Raw genomic sequence first — 19,172 nt, 5'->3', positions numbered from 1 at the left:
TATAGTAGCAATACACTGAGTGAGGCAGAGGATTTGAAGGGAAGGAAAATGCTAGGGGCAGCGAGAGGGGGGAGGGTTAAAAGCCACAAGTAAGATTGCTAAGTATATCCAACATCTAAAAACTAGAATAAAAGCCAATGCCATGCACCAAAGCTCTCTGGAAATACAAACTGTTAAAAAAAACAAAACAAAGAGTCATTACTTCCTTGTTTGCCCAATCAGATCAGACCTGTGCTTTAGAGAGCTCCAGACTTTTGCTACTCCTTTGGCCGCCCCGTGCCCTTGAGTATTCAGGTGTGCCAGGCAATGACAGCTGACAGGTACAAACTCATTTTCCCCAGGGCTGCCTGGCACGTGAACTCAGAAGGGCTCTGTGAGCTGAAAGAGAAATCTCCCAAGAAAAGAAAGAAACTCTCGCAGAAAAGCCTCTCGTAGCCCTCCTCCAAAGAGCTGAGCTGCATTGTTTGTAAGGTGCGTTATTCACGCTCGTGCTGCAGTCCGTACTCCTCCTCAGGGCAGGGGAATGCCACGCTGCAGCGAGCTCACTTGCTCCCAAGTTCACGTGGAAGCATTCCAAGCTACTCAGCTTCTGACAGCTCTCCAACTGCTCTTCCACGCTGTATTGCTTTACATTACATTGCTTTCCCTGCCAGGAGGCACTGCTGTATTACAGTACAACCGTCTAGCAAAATGTAAAACTGATTTTTTCACCTCCCAAATACCAAATGACTGTTGCCACTGCAGTCACAACTATAAGACCTGTTCCGTATTAGACTTTCCTGGTTTTGTGTATATACAAGACATTTTAATATCTTCCCTCCTCTTCAGCCTCCTTCCCAACTTGCTGCTTCTTCCCTCCCTGTCATGCTCCCCAGTCCTTTCTGTGGAGGGCAGCCATCCTCAGCTTCCAGCCCAAGGTGTCACTACTATTAGAGTCAAAATGCCTAAGCCAGCTCATTAGGTACATTATCAGGCAACCCAACTAACTATAGCACTAAACACAGAAAGTAAGAAAAATAACTAGCAACATTGTAGTGATTCACAGTTTCATTAACAAGCTCAGCTTTTTGTTAAGTCAGAATTTTAACGAAGAAAGCAGGCTACAGAGGCATTTTATAAACACACACATTTTTAAGGTATTAGGAGGCATTTGGCTCCTAACTCTCTTCATTTCAGTGTGCTTTACATTACTTGTGGGCTGCAAGGCAAAACTAGTTCCCTGCACTGCAGCGTAGCTAGTTTCTTTTCTAGTTTTGTACTATAAACATAGCCATATTATAAGAGCAAAGGTCTAGCTGTCTGCTCTTCAGGAGTAGCCAGAATAGCCCTCCTCCCCCCGCCCCCCCCAAAAAGCAGCAGGGGCAGTGGGGGAGGAAAAGCAGTGAAACAGAGTACAGGCAGCCTTCCCTTCTTATACCCTGTGCCATTGTTAAAGATCTCCTGATCCAGAGGTTGCATCCAGGCCATCACTTTTAATAAGAACTTCTCCGTCCTTCATCGATTTTTCAATCTGTTTAGACTTCTTCTATCCATAACACCCTTTGGCAATGAGTTTCACATGGTAACTGCTGCTTGACAGAGTGCCTCCTCTTGAATCAATTTAGTTAACACAAGAACCGTGAAGAATCACTCCCTACTCCCCTTCCCCACCCCATTCATTACAGTATAAAACATTTGCAATTTCTGTAATAAGTCATCTCTTCTCTATGGCAAGAGAAATCCCTTTGACTGACTTGAGACCCATCTTTGATGGTCTTCTCTGGACCTTCCGTAGCCCTCCACTACCTTTGAGAAGTGGTAATCAGAACTGCATAGTGTTTAAGATACTGGCACACCATGGATTTACGTAGCAGCATACTGATGGTTTCTGTTTGGTTTACCAGGTTGGGTAAACATCCAGAGTTTGCTGATTCTTCAGGGAGTGCAGCATTTCCTCGCAGTTGGCCATCAGTCTCTCTGCAAGACCTTTTTGGGGACTCACATCAGATAGTGCTCTTAAGTAGTCTGATGAGGTGACAGGTGAAAATTTTTTTCATCTCCCTACAACTGCTGCCACAGATCTCTCAATTTTTTTTACCCAATTCAAGCCAGTCAAACTCACAGCTTTCAAATCCCGCTATTTCCCCCCCCCCCCCCCCCCAAAGTCTTCCCAAAAGCATGGCAGTTTGCAGCCACTCACAGCTACTTTCTTTCACCTGTATGCCCAGTAAGAAGTCCCACAAGCCAGAGAAGCAGAAAGTACATGGTTCTCCCCAATAAGCGGGGGCAAGCATTGTTGCATTAAAATCTATACTGAGCAACCAAGGGAACTTTCTTAAGCTTATCCCAGCGAATATCCCAGTCTTAAGAAATTTCCCAGGTGTCCCCATATAATGAGTGACTGTCCTGAAGGATCAGTCAGACTTGGCACTGTGATGCACAATTCACTACCCTGCCTCATGAACCCATGCTAATCCCAAGAGATGTGCTTCACCAAATATAGCTGCTCCCTATAATTGCTTGGCTTATCTGCCCTCTCTTAGCTGAACTACCATGGTTCCAAAAACCCTTAAAATTAATGATAGGTATGATAAATTAAAACCCATCTACCTGTATAGTGCTATGTGTATCACTTGTTCACAACAGCACTGTCAGTCACAGTGCTCAGCTGCAGTTTCTGTATGCTTCTTAGTAGCAGCTCAAATACTGCCAAATTAGCGAATGCTGGGAAAAACATCAGAGCAGTTTGTTTGACCCCAATTTCAGAATTTCTGGGAGACAGTTGTAACATGCCATGAGAAAGATAACACAAAACAAAGTTATGAGCTGAAACACTGCATCTCAGCATACCTGACCAGAAAACTGAGCAGGTAATTTGAGCAAACACAGACTCCTGTGAACATGTGGTTAACAAAAGTAGCTCAAGACAGCTTAACAAAATAATAGCACAGACACATTTTACTTCCATAGTTACAAATCTCTGAATTGGAATGAGCAAACTATAGAAATAACAAGCTCTGTACATCAACAAAACTCTAGTACTACCCACGAGCATAAGATAGCATGCAAAAGCTAGGCGAATAATGTAAGCCAGTTCAGCATATTGAAATCTAAACCTTCCTTCTGGATGTCTCATTTTCTGAACATTTTGCATACAGTGCCTGCAAAAATAACACCGGGTGTGTTACGTGCTGCGGAGAAGAGTCCCTTTCCTTCTGTTTTCTAAGGAAACTAATGTGGGATAGAACATTACTTTTACTCAATAGGATGAGAAATTCCACCAAATCCCTTGCTGGAGCTCTGACATAAAGGCAATTCAGAAAGTCAGCCAGAGACCTGCCCACACCCATCACCATTATTTTCCAAGACTGGAATGAGAAAAAGTTGCATTTAAGTTTTGCACTCAGCCTCAAATGTTAGTCACCTCAATTTTCTCTTTTGAAATATACACACAATATATACACACACATATATAAATCACTTCTGGTGTTTCTTCTGAAATCCCTACTCTGACTGTTCTTGAAGGGCTGAATGTAATAGATGGCTTCCCCATTTAATTTACCCCCATATTATAAAATGCTGCCATCCAGCGAGGGATCAGAACCAGCTAGGAGCTTAAATATGGAAAACACAACAGCCTGCTCACAATGAGTACAAAAAGTTATCATTGTAAAGCAGTTCACAAAAAATGTCTTAAACACTATTACAAGAAAGTGGCAGTCTTTTCAGAGCTACACCAAGCAGGAAAAAGAGTTTGAGTTACAGGGCTACGTCACTTGCTGCTTTCCGGGAAGATGTGCACAAATGTCTAAGGAAGCAGTTAGTATCTCACTGGACTCCTGTCCAGGCCTTGAGCTGCAAAAAGTCAGCATGTACTGTTTGCTCACATTCCCTTTCTTTGGTAACCAATTGAGAACATGCTACTTAGCTTTAGCATGAGCCAAGAAAATGCATTTCTTCTTAGTCTAAAAACACTAGCTCCAGCTCAACTGGTTTCAGAGAAGATTTAGCTGAGAAGAATGAGGATGCCCTCCTTGAGATAGATGTTCTGGCCTCTTGTGGGCATAACTCTCCCAGGAGGACTTGACAATGGATAATGTTATTGCAGAAAATGCATTTAAGCTCAGTTCTGTTAATATGGTCCTCATCCAGTTGAGACTAGAGGATCTCTGTTCACCTGGTATCTTCCTCATTTATCCTGCCATTGTTCCAGAAGCAGAACTGTTACTGGCGAGGAAAAGTTACCTGTAGTAAGGGAATGGGCTCTTCTTCTAAGCCACAGAAAGGGGACAATGGGTGAATTTACTTTGCAATTTGAGAAGAGTACTTCTTATCATCTAGGACATTTGCATAAAACAGCTTCCTCAGCTCTTGGTTTAATGAATAAAGGAATCAAATCTTTCAATACGTATTGCAAATAACTGCAAAGATTTGCCATCTGAAACAGCTATACATGGCTCTCTCTCCATACCCACCATCTACAAGTAAACATTTCTCAAGAGATCATCTGGGAGAGCTGGAAGTGGGCGGAGCTCAATGCCTAGCCAAGTTGACTCTTCAAGGAAAAATTTGGACAACATAATGCTGAAAGTCTTGGAGATACTTTGCAGTGGCTTCGCTATGTTCAGTTTTTCCTCAAACAGATGTTCTTAAGATTTTCTAACATGCTGGTAATTTTCCTGCTGTATCAAATTTCTTGATACCTACTTGGGAGAAAACTTGGTTGATACATTAACATTTGCATGGCATATTTCTTTGTGCTGTGAAAAAAGTCAAATGAAGAGGTGAAGAAACTTGCCCCAAAGTCAGAAGGGCAGCTGCAGAGCTGAGGGGGGACCCCCATCCTCACTCCCTTAACTCCTTGTCATTTTGCAGCTAAAGAAAAGCATAGCCAACAGGCAGTTAGATGAATGACAAACCTGCACAGCTATCTGGCTTCAACCGCTTGAGCTACAGCTGCTTCTTACAGTCAGTAGCAGAATCATATCCCTCTCCTCTCAGGGGCAAGCCCTGAGAGCCACCTAGCAGGCATACGCTGGTGATACACTATACCCCATGATCTATCCATGGGGTTAGGCAGAAAGTAGTATCCAAGGTACCTATCATGGCAACATCTAAATGCAAGTATCAGAGCACTTTACAGACAAAAAGGTCTTTCCCCCAGGCTGTTTAAAATTTGCATGTTCCTGTGTAGCACTGAAGATAGCAGCAATGGTGATTCATTAAGATAATGATTTAAGTAGGAGGCTTAAGAAAGTCAGGGTGGATTAACATCCAAAGGGCTACAGTTGGAGCTTCTCCACTCCAGGCTGCCACCTTGCCTTTTAAGGGAAGGGAGGAATTCCAAAAGTCAGGAGAACTATCAATTAACAGCAACTATATCACAACTACAGTGCATTAAAGCACAAGAGCACCATCTCTACTCCAGCCCATCCTCCTTGGCAAGGTCAAGCGCAAAATTTTATGCTGCAGGAAAATTTCATGGCATTGTAAATTATTGGCTTTTCCTTTATTTGATTAGTTTGTTAGTATAGGCTCTCCTCAAAAAAAAGATTGTGTAAAATTTCTTTTAAACTAATTTTCTCTCCACCTTAAAAACAATACAAGTTTTTCTCTGACGAATTGTCTTTCCCCATTATGAAATAATCAGATGGATTTGATAAATTGATTGCTCCCCACATAATAATGTAAATATACACATTGGAAAAAAGCGCACAAGTCCTTTCCACACCCCAATATTTAATCAAATTGTAATCAGTTACAAGTTGAAACATGCATTCTCTCCATAACACAAAGTTAATGCTCAGACAGTAACAGGCAGCTCATACTTCATCCCTGCTAAGAGAAAGGCCTTTGTACAGTGATTTTGATATAATACTTCCAGTTGCCTTCTAGAGAGATGCACAGGCAACCAATTTTGCTATTCTTCTGCTCACTCATAGTAGTTGCAATAGGGCATCCCAGTGTATATTGCCCCACTCACCGCTAGCTGTGCTTGGTCTGAACGTCTTCTAGGCACTCTATCCCATGCTGATTCAGTACAGAATAGCTTCCTAGAATGCAATTATAGAAAGAGTAAGGGTTTGTCTTAAAAAGGGATTATTCCAGAACAGCTATTCCTTATTAACTATTCCCAATCCCCTCTTCATTAGGATGATGAAGTTAATTGGGAATAGCTCTTCTGCTCAGATTTGTAACTTACCTTGGTCTGAATCAATGACCCTGTTTAGATGAGCCCTTAGTACAGCATCATACAATCATAGCAATGGCTTCACCAATGAAAACAGACTCATAGTTGCAATGAAAGTAGAGCTACTGCGCGGACACATCTCAGCTGAGTTTGTTGTAAGTTGGGCAGATAACAGGATCAAGAAATACATAAAAAAATAGTTGGTCCTATAATGTTAGATCTCATCAGTACTGCATGTGACATTTTGTACTTTACAAGTCTCTGGATCTGCTTTGTTTAAACTTGGTTTATTCCTTAGATATATGGAGACCTTAACAGCAGGGAAATTTTGAGTTCTGTAGCTTCTTTGTTTATTAAGTTCTTAGCTTGCAAGATTTCTCATCCAAAAAGGGCTGAGAAAGTACCTGGCACATCTTGGATGCTTATTGAATACATTAAATAAATCAAACGTTTTATGATAAAATTCCACTCCCCCACACCAAACAGATGTAGGTGCAAGTCAAAGAGGCTTGAAAAATTGCACTAAAATTGATTTTGCTCCAGTTTTCCCCAAAGGAAAAAACTTGTGTGTGGGTTGAGACAAAAACACGGAAAATTTCAGCTATCATGAACAACTGAAGAGAGAAATGGAGGAAAGACAGAAGCCAAAATTGAACTTCACATTTGGAGTACATAATTTATATTCTCTACAGTGTTCTGTATTACAGGCTTTCCTGGACTTACACGTTAAGTGAAAGTCTTTTCCTTGGGCTCATCGCACTTCTAGAAAAAAATGCCAGATAGCTTAATGCTGGAGTCTCCTAGCCTACTCAGGGGAAACCATAGACCATAGAGAAGGTTCTTGGGTTGATTTCAGATTCTGAGAGGCTAGAAAAGATAGGACCCAACATAGCTGAGGATGTCTGTCACAAAACTGGGGGAGAGTTACTTATAGACACTTGCCAAGTCCTGCAGCACAAAAATCTGAGAAAAATCTTGAATACCTACAACTTAAAATATATGCAAAGCCATCTCATGTTGCATGTGTTATTGGAAGGGAACAGAAACAAAACATACTCTGTTAAGGTTGCTTCTAAACTGTTAGAGTGTGACTTGATTTGGTATGCCTGACTGTTAAACTTCACCCTCTGCATCACTTTCCGCACCTGAGGTCTGTGCCCAGGAAGTCGGGTTCTGGTGAGGGGCATAGGGCAGAACGTTTCAGTGGTCACAGTTCAGTCATTTCCAAGGATGATACTGGCATCTTAAAGGAGCTTTCTGACAAAGACAGCACAGAACTCACTATTTCAGGGCAGCATTCAACTGCCAGACCCGCACGACCATTTCTTGTGTCCCTACAACTCCTTATTCGTACCACACCTCCCACATTCACACTGACAAAGCTGGTCCATCCTGTACATGGAGTGAATCAGGGATCCCGTGTCAAAAAATAGCAGGTGATCCAGCCTGCCATTACTTGATCACAGTATCTGCGTAACTACCAGTCTTCCTTTGCGTATAGGCAATCTTAGTCCATGTATGTAATATTTTATAAGCAACTTTTATGGGTTCTTTTCCCCATAGGAGAGAAAATTGAGAGACATGATAGAAAGGGGAAAGGGCAATTATAAATATATGCAAGTCAAATCAGGAAAAAAAAAAAGAAAAAAAAAAGAAACTGAAACCACTTCCAGTCTCTCTCTCCAACAAATTCCACACTCTCATGGTCTCTGGCACCACTTCACAGTAACCTCAAAAGATGTTCACCTGCTCCCACAGCACTAAGAAACAAACAGTGAAGCAGGAACAAAGAAGCTCCCACCTAGGATGACCAACGTAATCCCCTGACAGCACATCACAAAGGAAAAACCTTATCATTAAAGCAGAAGAAAAACAAACACACAGGCACACACACACAGCTCTACTGCTGTGCGCTATTAGCATCCTCCCCATTTTCTATACGCATCTAATATCAGGAGATTTATATTCAGGCCAAAAGCTCATGCTGGCAGGAGAGGAAAGTACTTTGGAGAAAAGAGGGGAAGGGGAAAAAAAAAAGCCTACAGTTTCTTGGCTTGTGATCAGGAGGCTGGATGCATTCTGTGGAACTAGGCCAAAGCGTTAGTTATTATATTCAAGAGAACATCTGAATCCCAGCTCAAGGGAGCCGAGTTTGCGGCTCTCATTTATGCTGTATATCAATTGAATATCAAACCACATTTTCCGCCTTCTGAATAATAAAGCTTAATAGTTTGGGACTCCCATATGGTCTATTGTTAAAATATTTCCAAACACTGGCTGCTGTTTTATTTCTGAAGGAAAGATTTCTCTTTCCTCTTCAAGCTTTACTTGTTTAAAAGATGCTTGTAGTAAAAGCTAAATATATTAATCTTTTAAATATTTCCAGAGTTTTAAGAAGGGCTGAAAAATGAGGGGATAAGGAAACGCAAATACATTTTGAAATTGGCTTTTTTTTTTTTTAATGTCACATGCAAATGTTTGTTCCAGGCAGAAGCAGCTGGTGCCACCAGGCTCTGCTGTTCAGAACAGGGGGTGCAGAAGCTTTCAGAAACCATGAGCTGCTCTAACAAAGGAGGACCACACAGACTCAAACCATTCACAAAAGGACCCAGGCCGATTATTTGACTATTACTTACAAGGAAGCTTGGCCAGTAACGTAGGCAATAAATACTGGAGAAACCTGTTCTGTGCATAACCCAGGTTTGTCTTTTCACAAGTCCTGCTCTCTAATTAGCTACTCATTCCTGGAGGGCATTGCTGATGGATGGAGTGTATCAGTTTGGTATATTTTTTTTAAAAAGTTAAGAAAGTTGTTAAATAATAAAAGCATCAGTATAAAAAACACTCTGCGGTGCGTTAGGAACAGTCACTAGTGCTCCTTCCCAGTCACACCAGAAAAGGGTATTCCCGTTCTTTGTACTTTGCAGAAAAAGACTTAGTGGCAGAGAGATTCTCTAACTTGCAAGGGCTGCAGTGCCCTGCTCAGAGCCCGGATGAGAACTGAGAAACGCTCATCTTTTGGTCCTGCATTCACCCCCCATTCAATTAGCATGGAAAGACTCAACTGCTCAATGAGCAGAAGTGAAACCACGCAGCACAGCCTGGTTGTGCACTGGTGTGAACCTCCAGCTCCACCTCACCCAGCTCTTGCCCTCCCTATGAAATGCTTCAAGCTCGCTCTGACAGGAGCTCTCAGTGCAGCACCAGCTTGCATGTCTGCCGGTCAGTCAGCAAAGCAGAAGGTGCTGAGCTAGGCATGGCCGACAGCATAACACAGCACAAAAACGTAGCAGTTCCTACGGCCCAGGGAGCCGCGTGGAAACTTCTGCTCTCTCCTCCTTATTCTTCTGTTCTAACCTTCATTGCTGCTTCTCATTCCCGTCTCCTACTTCCCTCCTTCTGCCTGTGCGTTGCCCTCCCCTCCATCACCTATCTGCCCCCCATCACCTGCTGTCCTCCAGTGTGCAGGTCTTCAGAGTCAGCTGTCCTAACCCTGAAACTGGTTGCTCATACTCATCAGCTGCCTCCTCGCCAGAAAGGAAGAAATTCCAGTATTTCAACATTCGCTTTCATCCCAATTCAGGGAGAAAAACTGAAATTAGAGACTCTTTGTGAAACGGAAGTTCACAAGTTTAAAAAAAAAAAAAGAGAAACCTATTTGTGAACACCAGTGCACTCTGTGTCATTTGAAATGGAATATTTTTACATTACTGAAACCGAAGTTGGTTCATTTTGGTTTGGTGACCTGACCCGAGAAATTTTGTTCTGAGTCAGTACACTATTGAACTGCTTTTATTCCCACAATGCTGCATTGACTCAGACACTGCAGTGTGGCGGCCTGATAACCCTGGTCTCACTTCTGGGGCAGATCCCATAGCACACACTGAGGTGTCTCGTGGCACAGCACGGTCTCCAGGAGAGCTGTAACGCCATATGGGAAGGCCGAGGCCCTTGGAGTCCAGCAGAAGAGGATGGGTACATCAGACAACAGCTCTCTGAGCAGCTGAGGACTACCTGGAATCCAACACTGTTTTGAGCCAATTCTGAGTGAAGCCTTTCAGACCAGTTAAAGAAAAGCAAAGCAAAGAGCTATTCCCATTCAGGTAGTGTAGACAGGTCAATGCAATATTTCTGGTAAAAAGCTAGTTTATTAATTTTACAGGTGATCAGGAATCTAGAATTGGGCTTTTCTAGAAAAAAATGTTTCTATTTTAAAGAAACTGTACTTTTCCCTGAAAAAGCCACTCCAAAGAAAAACTCAAATCAGTCTCCTACTGACCACAGTAGCATTCTTACAAACTCTTAAAAATAATACAGTGAACGAAGCTCACTCTTACAGAGATTTCTCCAGCAGGGAACTTAATTATAGCAATATCAGCTGCCCTTTGCCTCCTACACAGCTCCTGTTGTGACCCAAGGACTGTAGGATTGAGTTCATCAACCGAGTATAACAACTAGTTTAGAGAGAGTCTGACAAGTATTGAACTAGAGGTTTTGCAACAGATGTCTGAATGGTCGATCCCTTGCTGCTTCGAGCCGAGGCATGGACACGGCTTCTGTGATAGCTGGGTAGAAACAAGTGCTGGTGGAGTTGCTGAAGGCTCTGAGTTCTGCCCCAAACATTAGGGGTGCCACCAACTCATGCTCAACAAACAGCTCTTAAAACAAGAGGAGAGGACTCAGTGGGAGGATTAGTTTGTATTCACAGAGAGCTGTTTTAGTAGTTTTCCTGTAGACTCTATAATGCTTCTCTTGTAATGTGTGTTCTTACCCCTAGGTCTGTATATCTGAGAGAAGGTAGAGTGCAAGTGCATGTATGGTTTTGATTTACTTTAGAAAAAAAGGAAAAGGAGAGACACTTAGCCTGTAGTTTCAGTGTTGGAAACTGCAATAAACCTCTCTTTTTAAACCCCATAACCTTGTGACTGTTTTATAGTTATAAGGAATCATAACCAGAGAAAGATTTAGCCTAACAGTGATCTGCCCTCAAAGACATTAATCTGTCACATCTAATAGAAGGGGAATAAGGAGACAAACCTTTCCGCTAAGTAATTCAAACAGATGGCATATGGCTTTGGTGGGAACTTACTGTAAGTTGCCCCTGTAACAAGGGTAAATTTGACAATGCTGCACACCCGAAGACACTGTTTACGAGTCAGTGTGAAAAATATCTCTGCATGATTTCCTTGTGTTTTAAAACCTGAATTCTCTATGATCATATCTCACCGCTTTTGTGGTTGACACATCCAACCAGCTTCCCACCCACTTTTTCACCCCCTTTATGCCAGTAAGATTGAGTCTTTCTTTTGTTTGCAATTTTTTCCTCTTCTCAAAGTAATTCTTTACTTTTCAGGGATCAGCAGAAGATAATCATGTGTATTGTGCCAACATGTTAAAGCACAGTTTTCTATCAATATTTCAAATATAATTTTGTTTGTCTGCGCTTCTAGTAGCTTCTTTCTTACTCCATAAAGCACACAAAAGTCTTCGGTTAGTTTCTCTTTTCTTTCCTTCTCCTTGCCTTGTATGGGAAATAAAGGGTTTATTTTCTCTCCATCTCTCTTCTTCCCCCAAACCCCAATCCCCAGCTTCTCTTTTCTAGTTTTATCATGAGTTCTCTCCCTCCTTTTTTCATCCCCTGTGTTTCTCCAAACTCACAGTAAAAAGCATTTCTGGATCGCCTTGCTCTGGGCTCCTTCCTCTCCTCCAGAGGAGCAATAAATGGCTCCTGGGACACTTTGCTCTGTTTCCTCTCTTGTAAAAAAGCCAAAGCTTACTCAACTCTCTTTTCCTCAGGTCTGCCACTCAGCCCACTAACCTATCCCCATTTTCCACCCACACTGAACAAGCCATAAGGTTTCCAAACTTGTCTGGAGAGCTTAATCCTAAATTCAGGTCATTGTCCTATAAGAGACCAGGCATGAAACCAATACCAATGCTTAAGAGTTCTCATGATATCTCAAAGCAGGTGAAAACCATTATTGTCGGATTCCTAGCATGCAACAAGACTGATAGGGAGCAATGAAAGGTATGGGGCAGCAAGAGACCAAATTCACATGCAGCGGCAGTCCAGGAGAGTATACTGAATTCAGAGGAGCAGTAAACTTAGACACTCGTTTTCCAGACCAGTCAGGGGAGGATTGGTATTAGAGGACCTGGGAATAATCCCCAGATTACCCTTCAACACGCTCACAGGGAGCAAATGTCACTTTGCATGGTGAAGCATGCCAGCCAGGGAGCATGCTTTATGTTTCATGTTAATGAGTATTAGCATGGAACCCAACTTCCTTCCCCTCCCTATTTTTGATATAATTAAGGACTAGAATGAGCATTTTGTTTCAGTCTACAACAGCAACAGACCACAGCACTGCAGAATAACAGGAAAAGGAGAGAATGAAGGAAAAAGAATCCAGGTGGTAGACACTTACTGCTCTGGCCACTGCACGAAATGAAGGCTTGAGTGCACATTTTTGCCTGATTGCATAGCTGTCTCTGCTACCCATCTAATCTGCTTAGAAAACTGGTTTTGAAGGATATGGTTCAGACATACCACTCGCATGGGGGGGGGGGGGTGATGAGGGGGAAAAAAAAAAGTGCTGCAGCTGCAAAAGATAAAATAGAGACAACTAATTTTCTCAGAGGTTGCAACACAACCTCTCCCCCTCCTCCACATGCAGTCACTGCACTGGCAGGATAAGCTGGAGATTCTCCAGCGTAAGCAAGAAGGCACAATAAGGTGTGCAGGCCCTTCTCCACCCCGATACCCACAGCCCTTGGGGGTACCACAGAAAACAGAGGCTGACAGCCCAGCCACTCAAAAGGAGGTGGTGACATTCCTCCGCCTGCTCATTTCAATTGCGTTACCATTTTTCAGAGGGGGACGTGAGAAACGCACATTGCTAGATGTTATGCCGAGACAATAATGAGCGTAAGGGAGTTGCAGACTCCTGTTGTACCAATTGGTGGCTGGGTTCTGAACTCTCATTGTGTGATCCGATTTCTCCTGTCATCCAAGCCATTTTGCAAACTCCAAGCATACGTTCATTTAAGCCATGTGTCCTGAAATCTAAACAGCTGAAGGGGACGGGAGGGGTAGGGAGAGAGGAGAACCACTGGATTTCTGGTGACAGTGTCTAAAATACACATTTGCACAAGGAAGTCTCACTTTAGATAGTCACTTAGCAAAACAACTACAGCTGCTGACAGGCAAGAGGTACAGTTTCAAGTGACAATCAGACATAAAATAGGCCAAATAAATTACTGGAGTCTAAAGGGAGTGGGTGTGTGTGCTCCCACAAATGTAACAGAGATAACAAATGGATTACCAATGGGTGACCCAATGTCAAGATTAGCAGACCCAGTTCTCATTTCAGTTACACCGTAGCAATGACATTACCTAAGATCTAGCAGAAGTGAAACTGAAATCAGAGTCCGACCCAGGATGTCAGGGAGGCAGCTGCTTTAGTTTTTTAATGCCTAGAATTTCAACCCAGTTTGCTTTGTTTCAGGAGTCTAAGCTGTCTTTGGCAGAAGGGCGAGCAGCCTTTGCCAGCTGCCACGTGATCTGCAACGATGTTTTCTAAATGGAATTGTTTGGGGGTTTTTTTTGAGGTGGGGATGGGGGAGAGGAGGTGGGGGTTGCTTGTGATGAAGGCAGGCAGCATGAGAAGTATATTGGCTTTTTTGTCCCTTTCCTGAAAGGTATTTTTTTCCTTTATTTCCATTCCCTGCCCATATATACACTTACTCTCTTCTCTGTGCTCTCCTACACGTAGACCCATCTGTTCTTCGAAAGTATCAAGCATGCCAGTTCTGGTGTTTGTGGGGTCTTTAAGGAGACATTGTGTGAGTGCGTACTCCCTGACTGAAGTAAAATAGAAGGGTTTTTTACATGTATATAAATAATTTTTAAGCTTTCCAAATATTAATTGCTTACGGAAATTAAACATATGCTAACAATAAACTCCCCATACAAATGAGAAGATAGTTTCTGTCTGACTAAAATTCTTTCCCTTGTTAATTGCTAAGAATGCCATTTTCTTGTCTTTTACAATGGCAATTTCATTAGTTCCCCAATTAGCAAAATATTTCAGTCCTTTCATGACAGAAAGGAAAAGATCCAATTGCCATCTCCAACTCAACTTTCAGGGTCCTGCAAAACCAAGTGAGAAACTGGCAATTATGACTAGCCACGAAAAGTCCTCAGAGCAGAGACTGACTATGTGGGGTGCAGAGTCCACCTGCACACCTTCTCTCCCCACATCACCCACAGTCCCCCAGGAGTCTGCTGAATTTTCACAAATATTATACTACAGGCTACATCTGACTGTGGCAACTAGGTACTGCAAGTGCAAAGAGGAGCTGAAATGCTGATAATGCGAGAATGCTTAGAATAGCTGATGCCAGGGGGAGAGAAGGGGGCCACCAGCTGAATTTGCATCACACAAGGAGATAAGTCAGTTGGGTAAAAGCCCCCATATGGCAGCTTGGGAACATAGAGCTGAAAGGGCTTTCACTGCTTGGAGAACTACAGATCTCCTCCAGCTTCTCATCTCACTCTGTGCAACTTGGTGCAGAAACATAAAGAAAAAAATTCCAAAACCCCACAGTATTCTATTATACAGGAAAAGCAACTAGTCTTTTGCATGAGTATGTCTTCTGCATTCAAGAACCTCAAAGCACTTAGCTACAGTACTTGCCCTCTTTCCACTTAAGGGATGAAAGGCCAGGCCTCGCTCGCTCAAGGTCAAATAGCAAGTCCAGCAGCAAAAGATGACTAGGACTCAGTTACATCCAAATCCCATTCAATCGTTCTACCCATTAGATTGAAGAGATGTTAAACACCCTCATGGCATCAACAATGACTAATGACCTCCCAGGACAGCCTGTGATAGAGAACTGGGAACTCACACATATCCTTCCTCTGCCTCCCACTCCTCTATTCCCACTCCAATATTGTTCCAAAGCCCACGTGATGAGATTTTCCTAATCAGCAATTAAATAGTTAATGCTTACATTACAGCAGATGGAACAGGAGTTGCTGCAGGGAAGGTATGCAGAGGGAAGGAGGAGAAAAGAGACAGCAAGGAGGAAAAAGCAGGCAGAGAAACAATCCTGAAGGAAAGCAGTTTTCCCACTAAAAGGACTGATTAGTTGACAACGTAACCCTTAAGACTTTGTCTAGACTAGGATAAAATGCTATATTGTTGAAGGCGTTTGAGAGGCATAGTGTAGGTAAGGCTCACAGCCTTTGAGCATGTGGTAGCCAAGGTGAGAGACTAATTAGAACATGTTCACTAACACGTCTTAATGTTCCACTTTAAAATCCTTGCCCAAGAACTCAAGCCTATGCAAAACAAAGGTCTCTGATGTTGTCCTAATGATTATAACAACAAAGCTATGACACAGTGCAAAGAAATCAGAATTTCGAGGAATTGCTGAAGTCTCACATCCAGCATTTTTCATAGGCTCATTGAATGCCTATGAACATTTGCATCTTAAAATATTCACCAGCATTTTACTGGACAAACTGCTATGACATTTTTCCTCTAAAAATCTAATCAAAGCTCCAAACGCCAATAGGGAAAGAGACCACAGGCTAACAGCCTACACTCTTGTGAAACTTCTCCTTTTGCTGCATTTTTTGGAGATTTTTTTTTTGCAGATTTGGGAAGGAGGGGGTGGGGAAAAAGAAGAGAGGGCTAAGAAAAGTGTGCCCAGGGCCTTAGCAACACCACCATTTTGATAATCCATTACCAGATTTGTAATTAAAATCAAGTCCCACCTCACTAGGGCAGCCAGATGCACCCACAGAGAACTTGTTCAGAGAGTTGTTACAATAAATACCAGGAGAATTACGAATGTTGCAGCTTCTTCTTAACCCTTCCAGCAGTATTTCAGGAACCTCCTGTCAGTTTGAAAGACTGATCATTTTTCTCTCAGCTTGTTGCAGGCTCTAGGTGTGCCCCTAACCAAATAGGCTTACCACTTAAAAGCTTAATTGCACCTGTGGCTTAAACCTTATCCCAGACAGCACTTGGGAGCATTTGGATTTGGGCGTTTCAGGTGTGGGACTGGGGCCTGCACTCACGAACAGAGCTAGGCAAGTCAGAATAGGAGCCCCTGGTAAAAGCAGACCCTGTACGCCAGGGAGCAAGGGATGGGGGAAAAAGAAGTGCTTTTTCCATTTTGATCACATTTAACTGTATTTACATTTCCACAGTTGGGTTTGAGTAATGTCCACCTCCTTGTTTGTGACTGAGGGCAGGTTTCACAGTCTCAGATTTCTTTTCCACAACAAAAAGATCAAAGTTTGAGCCACTTGTGCAACTTAGGTGTTTACAGTGAGCTGGTCTAATCGCATGGCAAGACCTCCCTCCCGTTATCAGTCTCACACCGAGCCAAGCTCCTTCATTCCATATGCACCAGGAAGGACTGAGAGGGGAGAGCCCACGTCTGGCATGGATTATAACCCACCATCCCTTCTGTCTACTCTTACATGGGAACTAAAATACCATGTGCTGGGGAAGGGCTTAACATGTTCAAGTACAGATGCGTTCAGGGTCTTTTCTGCAGGGCTGACAAGCTGTTTCCAGGTTGTATTTTTAAAGAGGCTTTCTAAAAAGCAAGCAAACACTGTGTGAAGAACCACAAGGAAAGAGCAGGTTCCCTTCACTCACCTTCTCGGTATTGCCTAGGTAGTACAGGCCCATAGTGCATCTTATTGCCAAAGGAAACCTGTGCTGCCTTTTTAGAAGTTATTAGTGAAGGCAAGGTAAAGAAATATGGCACAATAGGAGTCCAAGCAGGCAAGCTTCCACGTTCCTAATCCCATTCTGTCTCACGCAAGGACACACAAACTTTCTGGCTCTCAGTTTTGTAAGCTATGAAATGGAGCTAAATTTTAGGGGTTTGTGAAATTGTTTTAATTAATAATTGCAAAGCACACATCTTCAGATGGAAGGTATCATATAAATATTAATGAGCTCTGACTACTGCAATATGCGTGTCTCTTAGGAATCGTAAGCACCATGGATGGATCAAAGAGGACATGTAGCTCTAAGAGACAGAGTGGTGGGAGTTGGCTCTGTGTTTAACTATATTTTAAAGTAGATCCTCAAGACTGTTGAGGATATTCCCTATCAAGTTACAGCAGCTTTCAATTAAAATTACATTTTATCCTTAGGCAAAATTCCACAGTGTACCTTTTAATATTAGCAGGGCACATTTTCACTCATGTAGATATTTCTTCTACATACATGTGTTACTAGATCTTTGTAAATAGGGGTCAAACCAACTGGGAAATAGGGATTTTACCTTCATTTTCATCTAAATAAATACCCCTTACCTAGTTACACTACTGAAAAACTTCCTGCTCTACTGGCAATGCCATGACAAGACGTAGGATGAGGACGTGGCAGCTGTCTGCTTCGCGATGTTCATAGATCTGTCTGGCAACACTTTAGACATGGAGCTGTCCTTTGAATGAATATGGCAGAAAACACCGCATAGTAAAGATGCTGCTTCTGTTCTCCCGAGCAGTCATCTCCCGAGCACGAGCAGCACAACACATGGCTACGGACAGGCTTGAGAGAGGTCCGAGCCCCTAATCGAGCTCTGAGTGGGTATGTTGGTGCGGTGAGAGGGACGGCGTTGCAGCATGCCCTCCGGAGCCCCGGAGCTGGCTGCCCTGCTGGGCAGGCACGCCGGGGAGGAGGCTTGCAGCCTCCTCAGGAATGCGGGATGGCCGCAGGCCTCAGGAGTGTTTTCCAAAGAGGTGCTTACATTTGTTCCTCTTCGGGTCCAGCAAATCTGTGCTTTCTTGTTGTTGGGGGTGGTGGTGGGGAATGAGGAAGCGTTGCTTTGTTGGGGTTTTTTAAAAAACATTAGAAGACAACAGGGAGCAGGGACCAAAGATCTTTCTTTCCCTGAGGAAAATTCAGTCTCATCAGCTGCCTTCTTACCTCTCCCAAGCTGTGAGACCCCATGGCCGGCTTTCTGCCCACTTCTCAGCAGCCAGGGCTTCCTACATGCTTTGTGAGCCAGGCACGTGGCCAGCCAGGGGGTCTTCAGCAACTTGCCTCCTTTGTGGGGGCTGCACTTCATTTCCTCAACAGAGTCGGACCGATGGCCCTCTGTCCTGCTCACCTCAGGCATGTCTCCATAAGCTCTGCTTTCTGCAGTTGCTGCTAAGGCGGTGCTGTAGCTGCCTCCGGTTTTGTCTACAGTGGGGCAACTGGGACTGATTGCTTAGTGCTGGTAGCAAGAAAAAAAATCACACGGCCTAGGCACACTTTGGGGTAGTTGTAATTGTGTCCCTGAGCTGCTCGGAGGGAGTGCAGCAAAGAGATGGCATTAAGAGTCCTTACCACTTCTTTGGCAAAAGAGGGAGAAATTTGCAAGATGCTCAGGACAGACAACATCCTGCTAGCTAGAAAAAAAAAAAAAAGCCCCAGAAATTAATTTCCTCCTGGGGTGCCAATAAAAGGTGGGATGTTCACAACATACGGTGAGTGGTGGCCAAAAGAGTGGTCTAATAACTTGGATCTACTTGCTGTGTTCAGTGCTAAAAGAAAAGACAGAAAACGTAACTGTGTTTTGATACTAAATAACATAAATCTGGCCAAAGTACCAACAATTTTTAAGCAAGGAACCATGAACCCAAACCAGAGGGATGGGAGGTTAATTTCTTCCCCCGGCCACACCAGGGAATTTTACACCTCCGTATGAATAATGTTTTTATAGCAAACCCAGGCATCAGTCCTAGCAAATACCTCTCTGTAAACTCTAGCCCAAAAGAATCACTTTGGAAAAGGTCATACCACCTCCTGTTCCCAGAATTAAGTTAATTAGCACGTGTCCCTCTCTGTATAAGGTCAGGGATCCTCCCACAAAGGAGGTACACAACCAGATTGTTAAAAGATGTACATATGCCCTCTTAAGCAAACAGGCTTCTTTGTAGCATCACTAAGATTCCCTCTGGTCATCCCTGTAGAAGAACTCT

The 19,172-nt window shown here is 43.1% G+C and overlaps 1 protein-coding gene and 1 long non-coding RNA gene across 2 annotated transcripts in view; one reads left to right on the top strand and one right to left on the bottom strand.

Moving 5' to 3' along the window:
• HIC2 (HIC ZBTB transcriptional repressor 2) overlaps positions 1–14,011 on the bottom strand; it is a 41,517-nt gene extending 27,506 nt beyond the window's left edge. The window contains exons 1-2 of the mRNA XM_030025333.2: positions 13,917–14,011; positions 5,963–6,032 (exon numbers count right to left, since the gene is read on the bottom strand). The gene's annotated coding sequence lies outside the window, so the exon portion shown is untranslated. The remainder of the gene's footprint in view (positions 1–5,962; positions 6,033–13,916) is intronic.
• The window catches only part of LOC115345850, a 188,342-nt gene that overhangs the window by 101,993 nt on the left and 67,177 nt on the right, over positions 1–19,172 (top strand). The window lies entirely within an intron of this gene.

This window comes from Aquila chrysaetos, chromosome 9, assembly GCF_900496995.4.
Source record: "Aquila chrysaetos chrysaetos chromosome 9, bAquChr1.4, whole genome shotgun sequence".
NCBI classification, from domain to species: Eukaryota; Metazoa; Chordata; class Aves; order Accipitriformes; family Accipitridae; genus Aquila; species Aquila chrysaetos.
The sequence above is the reverse complement of the archived record's forward strand: the minus strand, read 5'-3'. Positions and strand labels throughout refer to the sequence as shown.